Raw genomic sequence first — 24,863 nt, 5'->3', positions numbered from 1 at the left:
ATATTCTGCAGCTGCTGGGTATATTGTTTTAGAAATTTCAATTAGGGCAAGTTAGTTGGTGTGTGTGTGCTGAGTGGCTAAGTCATGTCGGAATCTTTTTGCCCACATGGGCTGTGGCCGCCAAGCTCCTCTATCCATGGGCTTTCCAGGCAGAAACACTGGAGTGGGTTGCCATTTCCTTCTCCAGGGGATCTTCCCAACCCAGGGATTGAACCTGTGTCTCCCGCATCTCCTGCATTGGCAGGTGGGCTCTTAACCACGGAGCCACCTAGGAAGCCCATTCAAGTTAGCTGGCAGTGCTGTTGAAAACTTCTATATCATTCTATATCACTGATTTTCTGTCAACTTGTTCTATGAATTATTGAAAGAGGAGTGTTGACATCTGCCTATAATTGTGGATTGTCTATATCTTCTTGCAGTTCTGCTCTTTGCTTCGTGTATTTTGCAATGTGATTATTAGATGGATAAACATTTAAGACTGTTACATTACTGTGATGAATTGTTCTCTTTATGAAGTGAACTTCTTTATCCCTGGTATTTGTTTTGCTCTGATTTCTACTTTATTTGATATTAACATAGCCACTTCAATATTCTTTTGATTAATATTAGTATGGGATATATATATGTTATTTCTTATTTTGTGGGGGGCCACAGGACATGTAGGATCTTAGTTCCCTGACCAGGGATCAAATCCATGTCGCCTGCAGCAGAAGCTCAGAGTCTTAACCACTGGACCACCAGGGAAGTCCCAGTATATATTTTTCTATCCTTTTACTTTTAAGCTATTTTTTTCTTCATATTTAAAATGGGTTTCTTATAGGCAGCAGATGGTTGGGTCTTTCTTCTGTTATTTTTAAACAGTGATATTTTATGTTAAAGTTAAATAAAAAGAGTAATTTAGATAACAAACATAGGTTGGGGGTTCTTTCTCTTTTATCCAATCTGACATTCTGGGTTTATTTGGGGTGTTCACATTTAATCACATTTAATGTGACTCTTGATAGGATTGGGTTTCAATCTATCATTTGGCACTTGCTTTCTAATTGTTCCGACTCTTATTTGTTCCCTCTTTCCTGTTTTTTTTGTTGTTGTTGTTGTTATTAAATAGCTTTTTATGATCCCATCTTATTGCCTTTGCTAGCTTATTATCTATAACTCTTTGTGTGATGTTTTAGTGGTTTCTTTGGTGTGTAACTCTTTAATTTATCACAGTCTACCTTCAAATAATACCATACCACTTTTAGAGTATACAAATCATGTAACAGTATAATTACATCTGTCTCCTCTAAGCCTTTGTGCTATTGTTGCTAGATATTTTTTATTTAAATTTGCTACAAATTCAATAATACATTATAATTATTTTTCCTCTTAATATTCAATTATGGTTTAAATATATTAAATATTAATAATTGTAGTTACCATTTCCAGTGTTATGTATCCTTTATGATGATCTAGGTTTCCATCAGGTATCATTTTCCTTCTCTTGAAAGACTTTCTTTAAAAATTCTTATAGGACAGATATACTGGTGATAAATTCTTTTTATTTTTATATATCTTTAAAAGTACTCATAAAGACTTTTGTGAAAAGTCTTTCTACCACTGTTTTTGAAAGATGTTTTTGCTAGGTAGAGGTTTTATTCTGTTGATACTTTGAAGATGTTCTACTGTTTTCTATCTTGTATTGTTTATAATTAAATATTTGCTGTTATCCTTAGCTTTGTTTCTCTGTATGTAATATGTCTTTTTCTCCTCTGGCTGCTTATAAATTTTTCCCTTAATCACTAGTTTTAAGCAGTTTGGTTCTCATGTGCTTTGGTTTAGTTTTTTTTATGTTTCAATTGCTGGACTTTCTGGAACTTCTTGGATCTGTGGGTTTATGATTTTCATCATATTTGGAAATTCTTCAGGCATTATTTTTAAAAATCTTTTATCAGTCTCATTCTCTCTTTTCCTTCAGAAATTTCAGTTGCACATGTATCTGGCTTCTTGAAATTGCCCCACAGTTCACTGATGTTCCATTCATTGTTCTTAATTCTTCTTCTTGCTGTGTTTCAGTTTGGATAGTTTCCTTGACTATGTCTTCAAACTCACTATTCTTTTCCTCTATAACCTCCAGTCTCTCCTTAATCTTACCCAGTACTTTTCTCATTTCACACTTTGTGATTTTCATCTTTAGAAAGTTGATTTTTATGTCTCATATATCTCTAATTAACACGTTCAATCCTTAGCTTCTTGAACTTATGGTATACGGGTATAATACCTGTTTTTATACCTTTTCTCAATTATGCATTAATGACCCTCTCTTCATTGAGTTTTTTATTTTCCTTCTTTGTATGCCTGGTAATTTTGATGAAATGTTAAGGATTGTGACTTTTACCTTTTGGGGTAAAATCCTTTTATATTCCTAAAATTATTCTTGAAATTAGTTCTGGAACATGGTTAAGTTACTTGGAAAGAGTTTGATCCTTCTAGGTCTTGATTATAAGTTTCATTAGGCAGGACAAAAGGAGCATTTAGTCCAGGGTTAAGTGTCCCCACTACTGAGATAAGAACTTTCATAGCACTCTAGCAGATGCCAAGTTATGGACACCTTATGAGCTTTTGGCTTCCCTGGTGGCTCAGATAGTAAAGCATCTGCCTGCAATTCGGGAGACCCGGGTTCAATCACTGGGTTGGGAAGATCTCCTGGAGAAGGAAATGGCAACCCACTCCAGTACTCTTGCCTGGGAAATCCCATAGACAGACGAGCCTGGTAGGTTACGGTCCATGGAGTCACAAAGAGTCGGACACGACTGAGCGACTTCACTTTCCTTTCCTTTCCTTATGATCTTTTGCACTCTGGCTTTTGGAAGCAAGCACTATCCTGAGCCCTGTGGAGCTCCAGGTACTGCTCTCTAACCCTTGGGGATTCTTTGATGGCCTTGGGTAGCTTTCTCACACTGAATACTAGAGGAAACAGTGACTGTCTCTCCCTATGAAGCTCTCTCCTCTCTAATATTCTTCCCTGAGAATTCTAGCTACCTTGGCTTCTCTGGACTCTTAGTTGCATCTTCTCAAGATGACTGCTGGGCTCTGCATGAATCACTCTCCCTTTGCCGTGGATGGAACTGCTCTCCAGGAGTAAGCTGAGGCCATGATAGCTCATCTCGTTTGGTCTCCATCACTGTCCTCTACTGCCTTATAGCCAACATCTTGAGGATCACTGTTTTTGATATTTTGTCTGGTTCTTTGATTGTTTTAGATGGCAGGGTAAATTAAGCTCCTGGATTTTTTTTTTCAAGTGAAAGTGTCAATAACTGGAATTAGAAGTTGAGGACAAAAATATTACTATTTAAAATAGCATTTAAGGGAATTCCCTGGCAATCCAATGGTTAGGACTCAGCACTCTCAGTGCTGAGGGTCCAGATTCAATTCTTGGTTGGGGAACTAAAATCCCACAGGCCACATAGAGCAGCCAATAAATTAATAAAATGGGGTTTAAACATTCTCTGACATAAATCATACCAATGTTTTCTTAGGTTTGTGTCCCACAGCAATAGAAATAAAAACAAAAATAAATGAGACCTAATCAAACTTACAAGCTTTTGCACGGCAAAGAAAACCATAAACAAAATGAAAATACAACCACCAGAATGGGAGAAAATATTTGCAAATGATGCAACAGAAAAGCACTTAATCTCCAAAATATACAAACAGGTCATACAACTTAACAACAGAAAACCAAACAGCTCAACTGAAAAACGGGCATAAGACCTTAATAGACATTTCTCCAAAGGAGAAATACAGATGGCAATAGGCACATGAAAAGATGCTCAACATCGCTAATTATTAGAGAAATGCAAATCAAAACTATGAGGTATCACCTCATACTAGGCAGAATGGCCATCATTAAAAAGTCTACAAATAACAAATGCTGGAGAAGATGTGGAGAAAAGGGAATCCTCCTATAGCGTTTGTGGGAATGTAAGCTATGACAAACCTAGACAGGGCATTAAAAAGCAGAGATATTACTATGTTGACAAACATCTGTATAGTCAAAACTGCTGGTTTTTCCAGTTACCATGTACAGATGTGAGAGTTGGACCATAAAGAAGGCTGAACACTGAAGAATTGATGCTTTTGAACTGTGGTGCTGGAGAAGGCTCTTGAGAGTCCCTTGGACTGCAAGGAGATCCAACCAGTCAATCCTAAAGAAAATCAACCCTGAATATACACTGGAAGGACTGATGCTAAAGCTGATGCTCCAATCTTTTGGCCACCTGATGCAAAGAGCCTACTCATTGGAAAAGACCCCGATGCTGGGAAAGACTGAGGGCAAGAGGAGAAGGGGATGACAGAGGATGAGATGGTTGGATGGCATCACTGACTCAATGGACATGAGTTTGAGCAAGCCCTGGGAGACAGTGAAGGACAGGGAAGCATGGCATGCTGTAGTTCACAGGGTCGCAAAGAGTCAGACACAACTTAGCAACTGAACAACAAGTTAGTGCAGGCACTTTGGAAAACAGTATGGCGGTTTCTCAGAAAATTAAAAATAGAATTACCATATAATCCAGCAATTCTACTCCTTGGCATATATCCAGACAAAACTATAATTCAAAAAGATACATGCACCCCTATGTTCATGCTAAGTCACTTCAGTCACGTCTAACCCTTTGCAACCCCATGGACTTTAGCCCACCAGATTCCTCTGTCCATAGGATTCTCCAGGCAAGAATACTGGAGTGTGTTGCCATTTCCTTCTCCAGGAGATCTCCCCAACCCAGGGATTGAACCCAGGTCTCTTAAGTCTCCTGCACTGGCAGGTGAGTTCTCTCTCACTAGCACCACATGGGTACCCATAACCCAGCTCATAGCAGTACTATTCACAATAGCCAAAACATGGAAGCAACCTAAATGTCCATCAGCAGATGAATGGATAAAGCAGATGTGGTGCCTATATACAGTGGAATACTACTCAGCCATAAAAAAGAGCAAAATAATGCCATTTGCTGCAACATGGATACAACTAGAGATTATCATACTAAGTAAAATTAGAGAGACAAAGACAAATACCACATGACATCACTTAAATGTGGAATCTAAAATATGGCACAAATGAACCTATCTACAAAGCAGAAACTGACACAGAGAACAGACTGGCAGCTGCCAAGGGGCAGGGGTGTTGGGGGAGGGGAAGACTGGGAGTTTGGCATTCCTGATGTAAACTATTATAAATAGGATGGATAAACAAGGTCCTACTGTATAGCATAGGGAACTATATTTAATACCCTATGATAAACCATAATGGAAAATAATATTTTAAAAATTATGTCTATATGTGTACAACTGAGTCAATATGCTATACAGAGAGATTGGCACAATATTATAAATCAATTATTTCAATAAAAATTTCTAATTAAATATGAAATACCATTTTAAAATATGAAAAATAGATAACTGACAAAAGCTGTGCAAGATCTGTACAGTGAAAAGTACAAAACGTTGCTAAGAGGAAATTAAATAGAGTCCAGAAATATACCTACACATAAACAATTGGTTTTTGACAATTGTTTCAAGACAATTCAATGGGGAAACAAGAGTCTTTTCAACAAGTGTTACTTGAATAATTAGATGGTGGTGGTTTAGTCACTAAGTTGTGTCCGACTCTTGCCACCCATAGCTGTACCCCGCCAGGCTCCTCTGTCCATGGGATTTTCCAGGCAAGAATACTGGAGTGGGTTGCCATTTCCTTCTCCAGGGGATCTTCCTGACCCAAGGATTGAACCAGTGTCTCCTGAACTGCAGATGTACTCTTTACCACTGAGCCACCAGGTAAACCTGAATAATTGGTTATCTATATGCAAAAACAAAAACAGAACTTTAATCCATACCTTGCATCATATATAAAAACAAACTCAAGATGGACCTAAATGAGAAACTTAATACTATAAAACTTAAGAAGAAAACACAGGAGAAAATCTTTGTGACCTTAGATTAGGCAAAGATTTCTTAATACTTGTCAAAAACACAATTGATACAAGAATAAATGGTAAGTTGAGCTTCATCAACATAAGAAGTCCTGCTCTTTAAACTTCTGGAAAAGGCACTGGTAAGAGAATGAAAAGATAAGCCACAGCCTGGGAGAAAATACCTGCAAATCAGATATTTGATAAAGGACATATACCCAGAACATATATAGAACTCTCAAAAGTCAATAATGAGAACATAAACAACCCAATTTAAAAACAGGCAAACGTAGACTTCCCTGGTGGTACAGTAGTTTAGAATCCACCTGCCAATGCAGGGGACATGGGTTCAACCCCTGACCTGGGAAGATTCCACATACTGAGGAGCAACTAAAGAGCTCTCGAGCCACAACTCCTGAAGCCCTCATGCCCTACAGCTTATGCTCCAAAACCAGAGAAGCCACAGCAATGAGAAGCCCACGCACTGCAATCAAGATCCAGTGCAACCAAAAATAAATAATTTTTTAAAAGGAAAAATAAATAAAACTAGGCAAATGATTTGAACTGACACTTCACCAAAGAAGACCTACAGATAGCAAATAAGCAAATGAAAAGATACTCTATATTAGTCAGTGGAGAAATATAAATTATAACCACAGTGAGACATCACTACACAGCTATTAGAAAGTCTAAAACAAAAAAGACCAATCATACCAAGTGTTGGCAAGGATATGGATTCTCCTACACTGCTGCTTGCAGTGAAAATAGTACAGCCTCAGTGGAAAACAGTTTAGCAGTTACTTTAAAAAGTTAAACATACATCTACTATATGACTTAGCCTTCCATTCCTTGGGTATTTACCCAAGAGTAATGAAAGCTTCAGATCAGATCAGTCGCTCAGTCATGTCCAACTCTTTGCGACCCCATGAATCGCAGCACGCCAGGCCTCCCTGTCCATCATCAACTCCCGGAGTTCACTCAGACTCACGTCCATCGAGTCAGTGATGCCATCCAGCCATCTCATCCTCTGTTGTCCCCTTCTCCTCCTGCCCCAATCCCTCCCAGCATCAGAGTCTTTTCCAATGAGTCATCTCTTCGCATGAGGTGGCCAAAGTACTGGAGTTTCATATTTAGCATCATTCCTTCCAAAGAAATCCCAGGGCTGATCTCCTTCAGAATGGACTGGTTGGATCTCCTTGCAGTCCAAGGGACTCTCAAGAGTCTTCTCCAACACCACAGTTCAGAGGCATCAATTCTTCGGTGCTCAGCCTTCTTCACACTCCAACTCTCACATCCATACATGACCACAGGAAAAACCATAGCCTTGACTAGATGGACCTTTGTTGGCAAAGTAATGTCTCTGCTCTTGAATATGCTATCTAGGTTGGTCATAACTTTCCTTCCAAGGAGTAAGCGTCTTTTAATTTCATGGCTGCAGTCACAATCTGTAGTGATTTTGGAGCCCAGAAAAATAAAGTCTGACACTGTTTCCACTGTTTCCCCATCTATTTCCCATGAAGTGGTGGGACCAGATGCCATGATCTTCGTTTTCTGAATGTTGAGCTTTAAGCCAACTTTTTCACTCTCCACTTTCACTTTCATCAAGAGGCTTTTGAGTTCCTCTTCACTTTCTGCCATAAGGGTGGTGTCATCTGCATATCTGAGGTTATTGATATTTCTCCCAGCAATCTTGATTCCAGCTTGTGTTTCTTCCAGTCCAGCGTTTATCATGATGTACTCTGCATATAGGTTAAATAAACAGGGTGACAATATACAGCCTTGATGAACTCCTTTTCCTATTTGGAACCAGTCTGTTGTTCCATGTCCAGTTCTAACTGTTGCTTCCTGACCTGCATACAAATTTCTCAAGAGGCAGGTCAGGTGGTCTGGTATTCCCATCTCTTTCAGAATTTTCCACAGTTTGTTGTGATCCACACAGTCAAAGGCTTTGGCATAGTCAATAAAGCAGAAATAGATGTTTTTCTGGAACTGTCTTGCTTTTTCCATGATCCAGCGGATGTTGGCAATTTGATCTCTGGTTCCTCTGCCTTTTCTAAAACCAGCTTGAACATCAGGAAGTTCACGGTTCACATATTGCTGAAGCCTGGCTTGGAGAATTTTGAGCATTACTTTACTAGCGTGTGAGATGAGTGCAATTGTGTGGTAGTTTGAGCATTCTTTGGCATTGCCTTTCTTTGGGATTGGAATGAAAACTGACCTTTTCTAGTCCTGTGGCCACTGCTGAGTTTTCCAAATTTGCTGGCATATTGAGTGCAGCACTTTCACAGCATCATCTTTCAGGATTTGGAATAGCTCAACTGGAATTCCATTACCTCCACTAGCTTTATTCATACAAAGACTTGAACACAAATGCTCATAGCAGTTTTATTTATAAGACTGAAAACCTAGAAACAACCCAAATGCTCATCAGCAGATAGATTAACAAATTGTGAGATATCCATTCAATGGACACTCAACGATAAAAGGATTGAATAATTGATACATGCACAATATAGATGTGCTCAGTCACTCAGTTATGTCCGACTCTTTGCGACCCTACAGAGTGTCGTTCACCAGACTCCTCGGTCCATGGGATTCTCCAGGCAAGAATACTGGAGTGGGTTGCCATTTCCTCCTCCACAATATAGATGAGTCTCAAAATAATTGTGCTGAGTGAAAGAAGCCTTACACTCAAGAATACATACTGTCTGACTCCATTTATATAAAATTCTTGAAAATGCAAACTGATGTATAGTGACCTGAAGCAGGTCAGTGGTTGCCTGGGGACTGAGGTGGGGGGTAGGGAGAGGGAAGGATTACAAAGTGGCAGGAGGAAACTTTTGGCAGTGACAGACATGTTCATTTTCTTGATTATGATGATGGTTTCATGACTGTAAACATATGTCAAAACTTATCACGTTGTACACTGTAAGTAGGTGCAATTTCGTGTACGTCAACCACATCTCAACAGAGCTGTTTTTAAAACATGAAAGAAAGAAACCGAGATAAGTGTGACCTGGCCTCTGCTTCCAGCACCCTGATGGGGAGGGGAAGGAGGGCTGTGCATTGTAACCTAATCAAAGCCTGAGGCTGGAGGGTGAAGCTGGAAGGGTGGAGTTTAAGCAGAGTGAGGACTGGAATCTGAGCTGGAGACGCGGAGCCTTCTGAGTTCCTAAAGTCACCCTCCCACGTGAGAGGCTGGCTCTGCCTTATCTCTAATGCCTTCTCCCTCCAACATTCTTTCATCCTAAGAAGTTTCCAGCCAAAAAAGACTTCCTGAAATTGGGCAGGGAAGCCTAAGGAGGCAAGAACAATAGCAGAGCCCCAACTATGGGGCCAGGCTCTTGCTGCACACTTTATCATGCTTAACCCTCCCATGGCCCCAGTATGAGCTAGTTATCAGGGCCCATTTTACTAGTGAGAAACTGGGGGATGGAGGCTGAGAAAGGTGAAGACTACTGCTCCAAGGATAAGAGCTGACAGCACCCCCTCCTCCCAGCCACAGCATGCCCCTGATGTCTCTCTCTCTCTCTCTCTCTCTCTCTCTCTCACACAGACACACACACACACACACACACACACACGGGTTGGAGGACCAGTGGTTGCAAGACACTTTAAAACCTTTTCTCAACGCCAGGCACTCTTATTCTGGAGAGCCCACCCTACTCCATATAAGGCATATTAAACCAGTGGATTCTATAGTGATTATGATTTTTACTCTGATTATTCATCTTATTTGTAGTGTTTTTGTTGTGTCTGAAAGCCATGTTCTTTTTCCCAGTTTCTAACATTTTCTTAAGCTCTCAGTTTTAAGGGCAAAGTGGCCCTATTTATTGGTGGCGGGGGTTTGGGGGAATTTTTTCAGGGTGTGTGATAGCTTTGGGGGTGGCATCAGGTTGGGGGAAGCCTTTTCAGGGGGTGGTAGCTTTGGGGAGGTGAAGACCCAGGAAGGGGCCCTAGGCCCTGATACAGACACGCCTGGTTCCTGGGGGTAGGGGCGGGCAGTGCTGCCTGGAAGCCTGGTTTCACATGCAAGCTCTGGAGTCAGAGTTCTCTGCTGTACACCCTGACTCCACTGCCACTGTGTGACCTGGGAGGGGGGGGTGTCATCTTACCTCTCTGAGCCTCACCTTCTTCTTCTGTGAAGCTGGGATCTTAATACCTATCCAACAGGGTCAATGACTATAACATATCTCGTTGGATGTTATTCAAGGACCTCTACTGTGTGGAGACACATGAGGGCTTAACAACTAATGTCTGAACAGGAGCAGAAATCCTGTCCTGAGGGCCATTTCAGCACCCCTGGACTCCGGCTATTTTCCTCTGGAGTCATCTTACCTTATCAAGTCACAAGTCCCTGAGTCACCCCCAGCTCTGTGGCCAGCTCCCTGACATACTTCCTGTGGTCCTCCTCCACCCGCCCCATATTGTTCCTTACCCACCACATTCAGGGACGTTTTGTCTCCCTGGGCCTGGCGACTGTGAGCCGCTGGGAACAGGAACTGCTTAGAGGCCCCCGGTCATTCCCAGGAAGTTCACGTGGAATGCAAGTGGACGTGTCCAGCGGCAGGCCTGTCTGCCCAGCCCAGCCTCCAGCATCCAAGCCCCTGCCTCCCCCTCCCCCACCCATGCCCGAGGGTGGTAAGAAGATCAGAACAAGGGACCCCAGCCAGGCCTTGGGCCTTCCTCTGTGCCTTCAGAGTCACAGTGTCACCCACCATTCTTGCAGACTCCTGGATGTGCCCTTAAGGTTTCTGGATCTGGGGAGGCCCAGGGCCTGAGGGAGGGGCCAGGCAACCTGAGCACAGGAGAGGGAAGGGGACCATATGTATTTGCAACACATATACAAGGGCATCAATATTTTAACCACTGGAATGGCCATGCCCACACATACTGGCTGAAGGTCAGCCCTGAGGGTTCAGCCCCCTCTGCCTACTCAGGTGCCACCTCTCCCAGGAAGCCCTCTCTGACCCCTTCAGCCAGGACGAGGTGTTCTTTCCCGTGGCCGTGCTTAACCCTGTTATAGCACTTGTCACATCATTATTCCCAACGCCTATTCCCTTATCTGTCTGACCCTTGAGATATTCTGGGGAGAGGGCCTCAAACTGTCTTTCTCAGCTTGACCTCAGTGAGAAGAGCTGCACTTTTATGTTAAATGAATAAAAGGCGTCAATGTGTCCACAACCATCAGGGTTAGGTTCACATCCCTGCCGCCCCCTCATAGTTAGGTGCTCTGTGGTGTTTGTAAACCACCTTGCGGCTCAGTTTCCTCCCCTGGCAATGCGGTGAACAGCGGCTGCCTAAAGCATCACTTGGAACCGTCTGGGCAAAGTGTCTGTCTTTCTCTTTTCACTAACTCTTAGGTGAAGCTTGAGTGCCCACCTGTCATTGGCCCAGACAGAGGAGCAGCTTTAACTTTCTGGTTGGTGGTCTCCTGAGACACCTCAGTTGAGTTTGGCTGCTGCTCAATCCCTTTTCCCTCTGCTAAACGCAAGACCCATCCCCCTTGCAAACTCCCAGGCCTTGAATTGCACCACTGATGTATGTGCTGCCCTGTCATCAACAGGGAACAGCTTATATTTAAAAGAGCCTTGGAAGTCACAAATCTGATCTTCATCTCCACAAGCATTGGTGACATCAATCACGGAAGTCTTCCACTGAACAGATGAGAAAACCAAGGTTCCTAGAATCCCACAGTGTGAACTACATGTAGATGACTACGGGTGCTCCGAGATCCTGCTTGGACTCACTAGCATTTTGACGCCAAAGTGTTAGTCACTCATGCCTGACTCTTTTGTGACCCCATGGGCTGTAGCCTGCCAGACTCCTCTGTCCATGGGATTCCCCAGGCAAGAATACTGGAGTGGGTAGCCATTCTCTTCTCCAGGGGATCTTCCTGACCCAGGGATCGAACCTGGGTCTCCTGCATTGCAGACAGATTCTTTACCATCTGAGCCACCAGGGAAGTCCAAAGTATTCTGACCCAAAGGAAAGCCCAAAGTATTGGGTTGGCCAAAAAGTTCATTCAGGTTTTTCCATAAGTCGTTACAGAAAAACCCAAACAAAACTTGTGGCTAACCCAATAAACAGAATGATTCGTTAATGGTATGATTTGAGGCCAAGAAGGTGGGAGAGGAAATTGAGGGATAGCAAGGGGGCTTTTCCAGGCTTTTGAAACCCGATCCCACAGGTGGTCACCCCCTCTACCTACAGTTAGAGCTGGAAAAGCAAACACACATCTCGCCCTTGCTGCCTCCCTGGCCCTGGGAGGATGCAGGGAGAAACTTGGCCCTGGCTCTGTACCAAGCTGGCTCTCCACCCTTCATTTTTATAAGTTCAGGCAGGAGAAGAGGCTGGGAGAAAAATCTGCTACTAATAAGGAAATCAATTAGTTGGTGTGCGTGTCACAAAAAACTTCAATAAAGATCTGCCTTTCAGGGATTATTTTCCTTACTCTTTTTTCCCCCCAAAGAGACCTGGCTGAGGCCAGAATGTGTTTCCAGCACCCTCCCATCAGAGGGCGGCGACGCTGCTGCGTCTGGAGTTGATTACAGGAGGGATACACTTGCTGCCCAGCTGGCATTGTGGGCGCCTATGGGGTCCCCTCCTGTGCCTGGCCGGACCACACCCATGGGCGGTCAGGGAGAAGGGGCTGTCTGCTGATCAACTAGGCTGAAAAGAGGCTTCACGGCCCTCCAACACACACAATGACACACATACACACAATCCACATAAACACATAATCTCTCACAGTAACATACACACAGCCCAAATTGCACACAGACCCACATATCACAACCCACATACATGCACACATACAATTACACACATCCACTCACCCCCAAGCACATATCTACATATTCTCAATCACCCTTCTCCATATATGCTAGTGGTAAAGAACCCACCTGCCAATGCAGGAGACATAAGAGACACGGGTTCGATCCCTGGGTTGGAAAGATCCCCCAGCGAAGGAAATGGCAACCCCCTCCAGTATTCTTGTCTGGAAAATTCCATGGACAGAGAAGTCTGGCAGGCTATGGTCAATAGGGTCACAAAGAGTCAGACATGACTGAAGCAACTTAGATGATGATCCTCACAATCATACACACACACTCTGATCATCGACACCCACATATACAATCATCCACACATAATCTACCTGCTTTCACATGTGCAGTTATTCCCGCCTACTCACCATCCCCCACATCCAATCACACACTAACTACAGTCATTCATGTAGCTACACACACACACCTAATTGCCTACAATCATGCACACAATCACACGCATATACTTGATATGAGAATCCAAGAATATTTGAGCTAGGACTGAACTTGCAAGTTCTCATTTCCAACCTCCCCTCACATTACTAGTGGAGAAACTGGGGCCCAGAGAGAAAGCATGAATTGCACAAATGGCGTTTCTCTATCCTTCCCCACCTGGTGAAAGGTGTCTTGGGATGAGAAATGTTGCGTAGGGATCCGAGGCTGAGAGAAGGCAGGAGAGAGAAACTCTTCAGGACCCCGGCCCCCAAAGAAGATGAGCCAAATCTTCTAATAAGGTAAAAAACAATCAGGAAGCACCCTACATCATTCCCCCAATCCCCACCCAGCCATGAGAAGACCACCGTCTAAGCGCAAAGACTGGGCTCACTGGGGAGACGAGTCAGGGTGCCTGAAACTTGGCTCTGCCATTCATTTGCTGGGTGACCTAGAGTAAGGTAATTCACCTCTCTGAGCCTCAGTTTTCTCAGGTATAAAATGGGGATAAAACTGACCTCGCTGAATTGGAGGGAGGGATAACGTTCATGTCTCCAGGGCACCTAGCTCCGTGTCTCGCAGGTAGCAGGCACAATCCATCCTGCCTCCTTTGCCTTCAGTCCCTCACTCAGGCCGCACTTCTGCCATGTGATCTCGTGAGTCCCTTTCCTTTTTAGGCTCCGGCTTCCCCATCAAATGCTTCCCTGGTAGCTCAGAAGGTAAAGAATCTACCTGCAATGTGGGAGACCTAGGTTTGATCCCTGGGTTGGGAAGATTCCCCTGGAGAAGGGAATGGCTACCCACTCCAGTGTTTCTTTTCTGGGGAATCCCATGGACAGAGGAGCCTGGCAGGCTACAGTCCATGAGGTTGCAAAGAGTCAGACACAACTGAGTGACTTTCACTTTCACACTTTTTCCCCATCTAAAGGGATCTCTAAAGCCAAATAGTAATGAGTTCCTCTGCTAAACAGAGTGGACCTAGGTGGTAACCAAGGCAATGGTCTGGAACTTGCCCCTGAAACCCCAGGCCTTCAGGTTAGAGGGGAGCAGGGTTATTGCCCCTCAGAGCGAAGGCTCTGAGAGGAACTCAGCCTTTGTCAGACCCTGCCTGGTGAGGCTGGTATTTGAAATATTCTTCTGAACAGTTGAGAGACACTGGGAGGTCTCAGGGCAAGCGGGGAGGAGGGACCTGGTTGCCTAGGAAACCATGTGTTTTCACTTTTCTAAGAGAGGGGGTGTCTGAAGACGAAGGCCTGGGGTGCACTCAGTGGAAGGGAATGGGGGCAAGCCGAGGGGGAAGGGAGGAAGCCAGTGAGAGGCTTGAGGGAAACAGTTACAATAGGCCCCAAATGCCTGTGGGCAAATGGCAGACCCAGAACCACCAAAATGCTCGCCAAAAATACAGAGTCCTAGGCCCTGCCCAGGACTCACTAAGCGGGAAGGCAGGAAGTTGGACAGGGAGATGAAAGTCTGCCTTATTTACCAGCTCCCGGCCTGGGAAATTAAGGAGAGTCAAATCAGGAAGAAGGACATCGAGGCTAAGCCTGGCCCTCTAGGACTTTGGTGTTCTCATGGCTAAGCCTGGCCCTCTAGGACTTTGGTGTTCTCATTCATAAAAATAGGGCGAGAGGAGGGAGGGACAAATAGAAGCCAAGGCCTCCCCACAACTCCTACTCTGGAGGCTCCGGCAGGAAGGCAGCAAGCAGTCTGGGCTTCTATGACAGGACGATCTGAGCTCCAGTTCCAGATCTCCCAGTTACTGATGTGGTCGTGGCCGAGTCATTTGCCCGAGCTGCAGTTTGCTTGACTATAAGATGGGTATAAACCTATTATTATTATCATTATTATTATCTTTTTTTTTTTAGTGTAGTGAACTAACAGTCATGTAATATGAAACCTGCTCTTCTGTTCTTGCCTTGGGGTGTAAGAACCTTCTCAATCTGGCCCCTGTTCATCCTTTCATCACCACCTCCCCCAATGCCCCTCCATCCTTCCATCGCTGGGCCTCCAGGCTTTGCCTGTGCTGGGCCCTCCATCTTCCTCATCTTTTCTTCCTTTTATCTACCCCAGACCAGTTCAAACATCCCCTCCGGAGTAATCCCTGGCTTCACTCCTCCCCAGAACACCACAATGCCTGCTCTATCCCTGCCGGAGTTCCTCATCACTGCCTCTCAGCTCTTCATGCCCCACAGCATTAGCAGTGGGCAGGGGAGGGTCTGTTGTAGGCTGCACATAATCTGTACTCAGACTCACCCTCAGCTGTCCCCTGCAGGACTGACCTCCCTTACAACTCCAGAGAGCAGGTTAGATCGCTTGCCCCCATCCGCAGCGTCTTTACCTGTGACCGCCTGGATTGCTAAAAAAACAGACGCCTGCAGCAGGGAGGGGGCAGAGAGGTGCCTCCTCGTCCTTCTTTCGTGTATAAGATTCCAGTCCCACCACTACCTAGGGACAAAGGTGGTCTTGGGTGGCACCTTAGAGAGAGAGAGGAGGATTCCTGTAATCTAAAATGAAGAGGGCATTCTAAGCAGAAGGAGCAACCAGAGCAAGGGGGCAGGCGTGCTGAGAACAGGGACCCGCTAGGCGGGGACTCAGCTGTCTCTCTCCTCACTGCTGGAGGAACCCAGCCATTTTTGCTGCCGGGGCCTGGGCCCCCACAGACCACACTGGAGGTTGGCACCCTGAGTGGCTCAGCCGGCCCTGTCTCTCTGCCGCGGGCACCCAGCCACTGAGAAAGGAATGCCTCTCTAGACCCCAGATGGGGAAGGTCCTGACAGGCGTCGGGGAGTGGTTCTGGCCAGTTGTGTTCTTCTCTGGGCCCCAAGTATCTCTTCTATAAAATGGGGATGGGGCAATCTCCCAAAAAAAAAACGCCCTTGCGGCTGTTCCAAGTTGGCCAGCTCCTCCCACATCAGCAGCCAAGGCGGGTGGGGGGCGGTTTAGGGCTCCCTGCCCTCTCAGAGGCCCCTCCACCCGCCAGCAGCCCCATCTCCCACACCCTCCCCAGACCCCAGGGGGACACGCGGGGAGGGGCGGGGAGAGGCGGGGAGAGAAGTGCAGCTCTGCTCTGCGGGACACCCCCACCCCAGCTTTGCCCTCAGGGAGCCCAGAGGGACCAGCCCGCCAGTGTGGAGCCAGAAGCCGGAGCCGGTTAGGGGGGAAGGCTGGCCAGCCCGGGGCTGGAGGCAGGAGACAGCGCGGAGACAGGGCGCGATAAGGCGGCGGCTCAGCGGGTGGCCCCTCCCCAGCCCCACCGGGTCAAGAAAACCGAACTCCAGCATCCGGTGGCGGGCAGGCGCGGGGAGGGCCGGCAGGGGGGAGGCTGGGTCGCGAACGATGAGCGTGGGACTCCTTCCCTGGGCTTACCCTGTTAGGACCCTGCCTCTGCCTCCGAGAGGCTGGGGTGCACCCCTGCCCAGTGGGGGTCCATCCCACTGGGACAGGCCTAGGACAGGGGTCTCAATCTTGGGGGCTCCGTTGTCCAAGAACTAGGGCAGGCAGGGGTTGCTAGGAACTTTGAACGAAGGGGCCTGAAGCCAGGACGCCCTAGCACCCCACTGCCAGCTGGCTGTCCTCAACTGGGGGAAAGAGGTTTTGAGCTTGAAAGAACAGTTGCATTGGGGTGGTGGTCAGGAATAGAGGCTTCCTGCCCCAAGGGACTCCCCATCTTGAAAGGATGTTCTGTGGGACCTCCGGAGCCCAATAGGGGTGCACTTTAAGACTCCGGAGGTTGGCAAAGGTCTGCTTACCAGCACTGACTGACCACACACTGTGCCCAACAATTTTTACTATTATTCTTTGAAACAGACTGAGAGACAGGCTTGAGGAAGGCCTCTGTTCCCTGCAAGGATCACACTCCGTCTTTCTACAACTTCTTGCTCAACAGGCCACCTGGCTCCGTATACTTCTTTTCATCCTGTTGTATGAGTTTTTCTTCACTAATACACATTCATGCAAATTTACTAGGCACTTACTCCATGCCAGGCACCGTGCCTGGCACTGCAGTTTCTGGAGGACACAGCAGAACTGGTCCCCACAGTATTTCACGTTCTAAAGAGAAAGACAGATGACAAACACAATTAAAAACTTATTTGCAGCTCTGAGGAGTGTTTTGCAGCGGGGTACAGTGCATATGAAACAAGAGAACTGCCCTACTTTGGACTGGGGTGCGGGGTTCAGGGACACTTCCTTTAGAAGGTAGTTTAGGTATATTAATTTGTTTATCCTGCTGGGTCAGGTCTTAGTTTCGGCACATGGGATTTTCGCTTTGTCATGAAGGATCTTTTATTGCAGTGCAACCTGTGGGCACACAGACGCCCTAGTTGTGGCTCGTGGGTTTAGTTGCTCCATGGCATGTGTAATCTTAGTTCCCCAACCGGGGATCAAACCTGTGTTCCCTGCATTGCAAGGCAGATTCTTAACCACTGGACCACCAGGGAAGTCCCCTTTAGAAGGCAGTTTGCCCAGAGATCTGAAGGCTGGGCAGACTAAGGAGAAAAGAATGAGGTACGGGCCATGAGGATATCCCATGTGAAGATGCTGAAGCTGGGATAGGGCACCCCCAGAGGTCAGAGAAGCTTGAAACAGGCCCCCTTTTCAGATCAGGGGCCCCGAACAAGAATGGGCAGTGGGTAGAGTCCAAAAGGCATCAAAGACTGGTGGTCTATGGTAGGGATGGTGATGAGACGGCAGAGAACATGAGAAATCTGGGAGTGCTGTGACCTGGGTGTATTTAAGAGTCCTTTGGCCACTGTGTGGTGAATGGACTCGAAGGGGTTGGGACAGAGTGGGGGCCAGACAGGAAACTGTCCCAGGTGCCCATGAAAGAGATGCCAGGGCCTCAGTTGGTCCATTTGGCTTCTGCCTCATCTCCATTGAATTGGTTTTGACAGGTTCATAGGTGACCTCTGTGTGGCCAAACCCTACATGATCCTCTCTGCTTGCCTTTCCCTTCCTGAATGCCCACTCTGTGCCCAGCATCATGCTGGCTTCAGGCTCACTTGCCTGCCTGCACCCTAACCCCCACCCCACACACACACTGTCCAGACAGTTTCACCCATGGTCACAGACCCAACCACCCCGTACACAAATGACTCTCAACTCTTTTCACCCTCAGTCCAAATACCTTTGTCTACTGCACAGTGGACATCCCACCTGGCTTTTCTTGTTTCCCTGAAGGCATCCTGCCCCCGGAGGACCTGTTTAGATCCTGCACCCTCCACCCCCAGCCAGAAACTTGAGTCCGCCTTGACCTCTCCTGCTCTCTCTCACAATCACCTGACTCCACCCATCCCCCTCCCATCTCAAACTCTTCAGCTCTTCTCCCTTCCCATACCAACTGCTTCTCTAAAACAGATCTGTCTTCTGCTCTCCGCTCCGTGCTGGTTCTCTGGTTCCTGATCAGCCTCAGAACAAGCCCAGGTTTCCTGGCACAGCTTCCACGCCTTCTGAGGTCCAGGACTTACAGTCTCATCTCCCACCAGCCCTCCCCAGCCCTCACACTGCAATTCTCTAGACACGTGTTTGCACAGGCTCTTTCTTCTGCCTAGTGATCACCAGACTCTGCTCAGAGACCTCCTCCAGGAAGCCTGCCTTGACTCCTGGCTCTGCTTGCTCCCTGTATTTCTCCAGTTGGTGTTGGTGATAGATGGGAAAGACAGAACTTTGCCTTTTCTATATGGTCAGGACTACAGTCCATGGGGTCACAAAGAGTCAGACACAACTGAAGCAACTTCACACTCACACACGCACCATGTGACAGAGGGAGTCATGGCCACAGAAAGATGGGACATCAGGGACAGACAGAGAGTAACAGCACAGCCCTAGGCTAGACCAGCAGGGTGACTGCAGTGGAAGCCTGTTTAAAGAAGGAGACATCACCACTGGCCAGACCCCTTCATGCCAGCTGGACTGGCTGACACAGAGGGGCTGCGGGAGGTCTCAGGAAGACATCCTGCAGTGCCTGTCCCTCATTCTGAAAATCCCCTTAGATCTCCTCTACCTTCTGATAAGCGTTGTCCTCTTATCTTTCCTGATCAACTGCAAATCCTCCAAGAAGGGATACATACATGAAACAGCCCTTTGCGCCAGATCCCCCTTAGAGCTCAACCCCTGAGACACAGCATCCAAGCCTGATAAGCTGGTAAGCGGTCTAAGGCTGCGCCGCAGGAGGGTATCTATGTTTCATCCTCTGCATACACAAAGCAGAACCTTGATGAACTGTGCGTTCACAGACTCACGTTGGAGGGATTACCCAGTGGGCTATTTCCCAGAATGGGTGGCCTGCTTTACTCTGCAGATAGCTTGGCGGGTAAAGTTATTTGAGACTGGGAAAACTCAAGGTGCCTGACTCTCTGTGGTTGACAGAGCACTTCTCAAACAGGACTGTGAGGGCATGTAGGGTCCTCAGAGCTCATCTGGCACAACCTGTCTTTGACTGATGGAGAAACTGAGGCCCAGAGTGGGTTAAGGGCTTGCTTAGGAGCAGGGTGATAGGCCAGACCTCAGGATCCTGGGTACCCAGGTCAGCATTTTCCCTAGAGCTTCAGCATCTGGGTGTGGAAACTTTCAGGATTAAATGTGTTTTCAAAAGGCACCAGTGACTTTACAGTTGGTTAAGTTGTAGGGAGGGAAGACTAAAGGCTTTAATAACTTTTGAAAGGGAGCTGCTGCTTAAAAAATGATACAGTGGGCTTGGAGGGGGTGTACAGAGATGCCCAAAGACACTCAGAACTGCAGAAATTCCCTGATACTAGTTTAGAATCACTGAAATACACACATATATACAACTAATGTTTTCATTTAGCTGATTACTATACAAGGATCTTATAGTCACTGAAGACAAATTAGAAAATAGAAATCAGCAAGAATCAAGTGATGTCGTTCAGCCTCAAGTCCACCTTGAGCAACAAGAGGCCATATTGCCAAGCGGTCAGGGGTACAAGCACATGCATCCGCCTAGATCTGAATTCAGTCCTGGTTGTACGGCTTAGCCGCTCTGCGCCCTTCAGCAGGTTGCTTGATTTCTCTGAGCCCCAGTGTCCTCACTTACAAAATGGGCTCTATTCTAGAAGTGGGGCACTTAGCCTCATGCCTGACATATAACAACCGCTAAAGGCAGTTATGGCGATACTCAACTGGTGTGTGGTTTTCCAGACCATCCCCATTTTTTTAAGACAAATGTTGAGAAAAAGAATTTATAGAATTGGACCAAGTAACCTTTGAGATCCTGTGCCACTCGGCTTCTATGATTCCAGCCGGTTGATGGGTTCTGGGGCAGAGGCCTTCTTGACTCTATGCCTCAGTTTCCCTGTCTGTATTCTAAGCTCAGGGCTGAAGCAGTTGCTTCAGAGTCATCTCTGTCGGCTGGCGAGGCCTGATGGCTTCCAGCATCAGCCGGGCAATCTCTGTGCCTGCTGCCCTCCCCCTCCTCCCCCCGCCACCCGAGATGTGCTTGATGGCCAGGAGGTCAGCTGGGCTTGCTGGTTACCCAGGCAGTTGAGTGCAGTCAGAATCTCTAGACCGGGGCAAGCCTTTCCCATCCCACTTCCCCAGGCGCCCATGAGCTTTTCTAGACTAAGGCAGCATTGTGCGCCACGGCAGGCCAGCCAAGCCAAATAAACGGGTGCACCCAGCCCTCCCAGCTGAACCACATCAAATACCAGCTGTAGGCCAATGACACCATGATGCCGAGACACAGGCAGTGGGCAAGGCTCCAGGCCACAGACCCTTAAGGGGCTGAGGAAGGAGGTACATACACATCCATCAAAGCCTACCCCCAGTGCCCCCTGCTCTCTTTGTTGAACAAGTTTGCCACCACACCTAGCCTGCCCACAGGCTTTGTACTTCCTTCAGTCCAGGCTATACATTGCCCTGCCATTTGCCCTGTTTGTTGAGAGCTGGAACCAGGGTCATTGCCACCTTGCACCCTGCTCTAAGGTGTACCTTTGTGACCTCAGGCCAAGGTCAAATGGATGGATGCGTGGACCAATGAGTGAGTTCTCAGTGTTAAAACTTGAGAGATCCCACTGTTTATTCTCAGCAGTTTCTGAGAAAATGAGCATAACCTGATCCCTGATGTTACTGTAAAGCCCGTGCTGGCCAGGACCAGTGAGAGAAGAGAGGGAGAGACTGAGCAGAGACACAGACCAACTCAGCAGCAGCGCTTTCCACCTGTCTCATTGCCAACCCCTGCCCTCTAGGTGACTCTGTAGGCAGTTTTTCCCACTCTCTTCCCACTAAAAAGCTCTAATACCCCAGATATACTATATGTCTAAGTACCGTATGTATATCCATGATTCAAGATTCTTTTCATACCCTTTTCCTGAACCAGTTTTTGCCCCCTGGAGGGTAATATGGTCCCTATGGAAATGCCTGCTCTAGGGTGGGCAGTCATGTGTATTATTGCCTATAGCCTTCAAAACAGCCTGTGGGGCCCATACCACTGTGCCCATTGTACAGACTTGTAAACTGAGGCAAAGCACAGGTGTTCGTTGTGAGTGGCAGGGCTGGAGTGCACAGCCAGGACTCTCAGGACACAGATCCCTTGACTTTCCTGTTGCCTAGAAGGAGAAGACAGGCAGCTGCGTGCTGGTAGGAGCCCTGAGCTGGGAGCCAAGCCCTCCAGGCACTTCCTGCTCCTGGGCCTCAGTTTCCTCCCTCCTAAAGTAAAGAGGGGGGCCTCAGTATATCCTATGCATCCCTGAGTCTTCCAGTCTGAAAAGGAGGCTTTGGAAGCCAAGGACCCCAAGTGGCTTCCCCCATGCTGGGAGAGGGGCTATCTGCCAGGCCAGGCGGGTGCTGCCGGGGTCAGGTGGAGGGGGGTGATGGCTGAGCTGCTTGCCCCAGAGACGGAGCCGTCTGCTGTGCTCCCGGCTGGCGGCTTCCCAGGGTGCTCGGCTGGGAGTCTGACTGGCCCCGGCTTTCCCCAGGGCCTGATAAACCAGAAAAAAAGAAAGCATGCTGTGAAGGGAAGGAAGCACCAGCAGACAAAGGAGGGAAGGGCACACTGATTTCCATCGGCTCCAAACCCTCAGCCACCCCGGCGGGCTGGGCAGGACGTGCAGACAGGAGGCCTGGGGAGCTGGCGGCAGGCTGCTGGGAGCCGGCTGCCCAGCGATCACTGTGCCCGCCTCTCCGAGTGTCCAAGCTGGCTGGGGCAGGAACAGGCCCCAGCGCATGGGCCCTTCAGTCTCACTGGAGCTCCTCCACAATTATCCCGAGCTCAAGTGGTATCTTGGAGCCTCTGACAGGGCCAGAGTCCCACCACCAGCCAGAGGAAAGCCAGGCTGGGAGCTGGTTCTCTGCTCTAAGCTCCAGGTTCTCTCCCTCCGCATTCCTCACCCAAGTCTGCCAAAACCTGATGCTGTCATCTGAGGAGGCAGGGATCCACTCAGAACACCGAAATCCAGTAGACCCAGCTCACCATGTACCAGGCCGATTTTCTAGGTTATCTGACTTGGTCTTCCCAGGCCCTCTGAGGTGGGCTGGGCTATATCGTTCCTCCTTTATTGATGAGGAAACTGAAACCTAGGAGGTTGAGTAACAAGCCCATGCTCCTAACAGCTGGGCCTCTGCAAGGCCCTCAGGGAGCCAGCTGTCCCCTTGTCCATGGCTCCAGGGCTCTGGAGTAGGGGTGGGAAGCCTCCTAGACCCCTGCCCCTAAGCTTTGCAGCCTTCTTGAAGGGCACAAAGAGGAAGGGCTGAGAGATGGAGAAGAGGAGCTAGCTGCTGTTTTTTTCTAAAGTCAATAACCAGAAAAGATATTCTAAAACCTGCCAACAAAAGGAGAAAAGGGGTGCAGCCTGGCTCGGTTCTGGTCCTTCCTCGGGGAGTCAATGGGATGCATGACACCTGGGTGGACAGGCAATCTTCCCCTTACATCCAGCCGCTCCATCCACATTGGCAGGGCAATGCAGCCCAAGCTTGCCGGGCGGGGGAAAAGAGGCGCAGAGAGAATCTGGCTGGAGGCTCTGGGCAGGACCGGACTCCATCTTGAGACTCCAGCTCGGACGGCTGGGTTTAGTCTGAGGTTTCAGCCTGGGATAACGCTGACCACCGCTTGCACACTGACTGCGATCCCTGGGGACCTTCCTCGAGGACTCTGGCCTCTCTCAGCTGCACCCCAGAGTCAGAAATGAGGTGCCGAGATGAGTGAAACAAGGGAGAAAGGAGAGTCAACCGAAGGGGCATCAGCAAGCTAGTCAAACTGAGGGCAACTAGGCTCCGCCCTGTTGGGACTCTCAGAGGGCAGCTCAGGTTGGAAGGGTAACATTATCCACTTATTCTCATCACTTGGGGGCGAAGGCAAGTGCTAAGCCAGCTGCAAGGCAAGAGGCCATGACTTTACAGCTGTGCAGAGCTGGTTGCCCTGGCAGGAGCTGGAATACACAGGTAAGCCAAGGGGATGTGAGGTGGGACTCGAGAGGTGCCTGACGCCATGTCCCCTGAGGCACTCCGTCTCACTCAGTGGTCCCTGGGCCAAGGGGACACAAGCACGCCTGCCCTCTAGGAATTCACAGCTCCTCACCTATACTCTCCATCAGGAGGTGATGACAACCAGATCCACCATTTGCACAGCCTCTCCCGTGCGCTGGGAGCCATCGGCAGCCCTACGAGACAGACATCATCTCCATTTGACGAAGATGCACACCACCAAGGCTGGGGAGGTTACAAGCCTTCCCACACAGTCTCACTCCAAGCCTGAAGCCTTCCCGATGTTGCTGGTGGGGGTGGGGGCGAGGGAGTACTGGAGAGCCTTAGAGAAGGAAGTCTGCCTGGAGGAGGTGGTCCTGGGTCTGTTCCTTGGAGACCATGCACACCTCACCCCCTGACAGCTCTCTGTGCCCTGTGTCTTCCCACAATCATGCCACGTGGGGTCCCTAGGAACATGGGATGAACCCCTAAAATATCACAGCTCATCAGGCTGGGAGGCCCACAGGGGCCGGCTGGCTCAAGTCCTCAGCCACCTTTCTGTGACAAAGCTGAGGTCCAGAGAGAACTTGGTGTGCCCAACCTCACACAGCAGATGGTGGAAAGCCAGTGTGGCAACCCAGGGCTCCCTTCCATACAGGTAGCACAGGCCATGTTCCCCAGGGCCCTGTCTCCACTCTCAGGAGTAGAGTTCCTCAGTGCACCTCACATCCGTACCGTTTTTCCTTGTTCTGTGGCTGAATCTCCTTCCCTGGGAGGTGCTGGGCTCCAGGCAGAATGTTGCAGAGACACTCGGCATGGGCTGGGGTACGGGAGGGGCTGCGAGTAAGAGGGCACTGGGGCAGGAAAAACCGACCCTTCTTGTTACAGCCGGGGAACAAGTGACAGGCTCCTTCCTCCTCCCTGCCACTCCAGTGCCCCTGCCAGAGCATCGGGCAGAGGACCCCTCACTCACCGGGGCCCTGGAGTCCTGAAAATGGGGTTGGTGACCTAAAGTGCCAGAGACAGGGGCTGAGGGAGAATCCAAAACACAAAACAAACACACAACCGCCCCCAAAGGAAAAGTCCAGAGTCTGAATTTTAAACAGGAAGAGCTAGGCGTCAGACTCAGAGGAAGATAACAGGGCCTGGCTGAGCAAAGGAACAACAGAGCAGGACCGAGGAAAGCTGGGGGAGGACGTTCCGGCCCCAGGCTGGGCCTTCCCAGCTCTCCCTTGTCCCCAGG

The sequence above is a fragment of the Bubalus kerabau genome, chromosome 10 (assembly GCF_029407905.1).
Source record: "Bubalus kerabau isolate K-KA32 ecotype Philippines breed swamp buffalo chromosome 10, PCC_UOA_SB_1v2, whole genome shotgun sequence".
Taxonomy (NCBI): domain Eukaryota; kingdom Metazoa; phylum Chordata; class Mammalia; order Artiodactyla; family Bovidae; genus Bubalus; species Bubalus kerabau.
The sequence above is the reverse complement of the archived record's forward strand: the minus strand, read 5'-3'. Positions refer to the sequence as shown.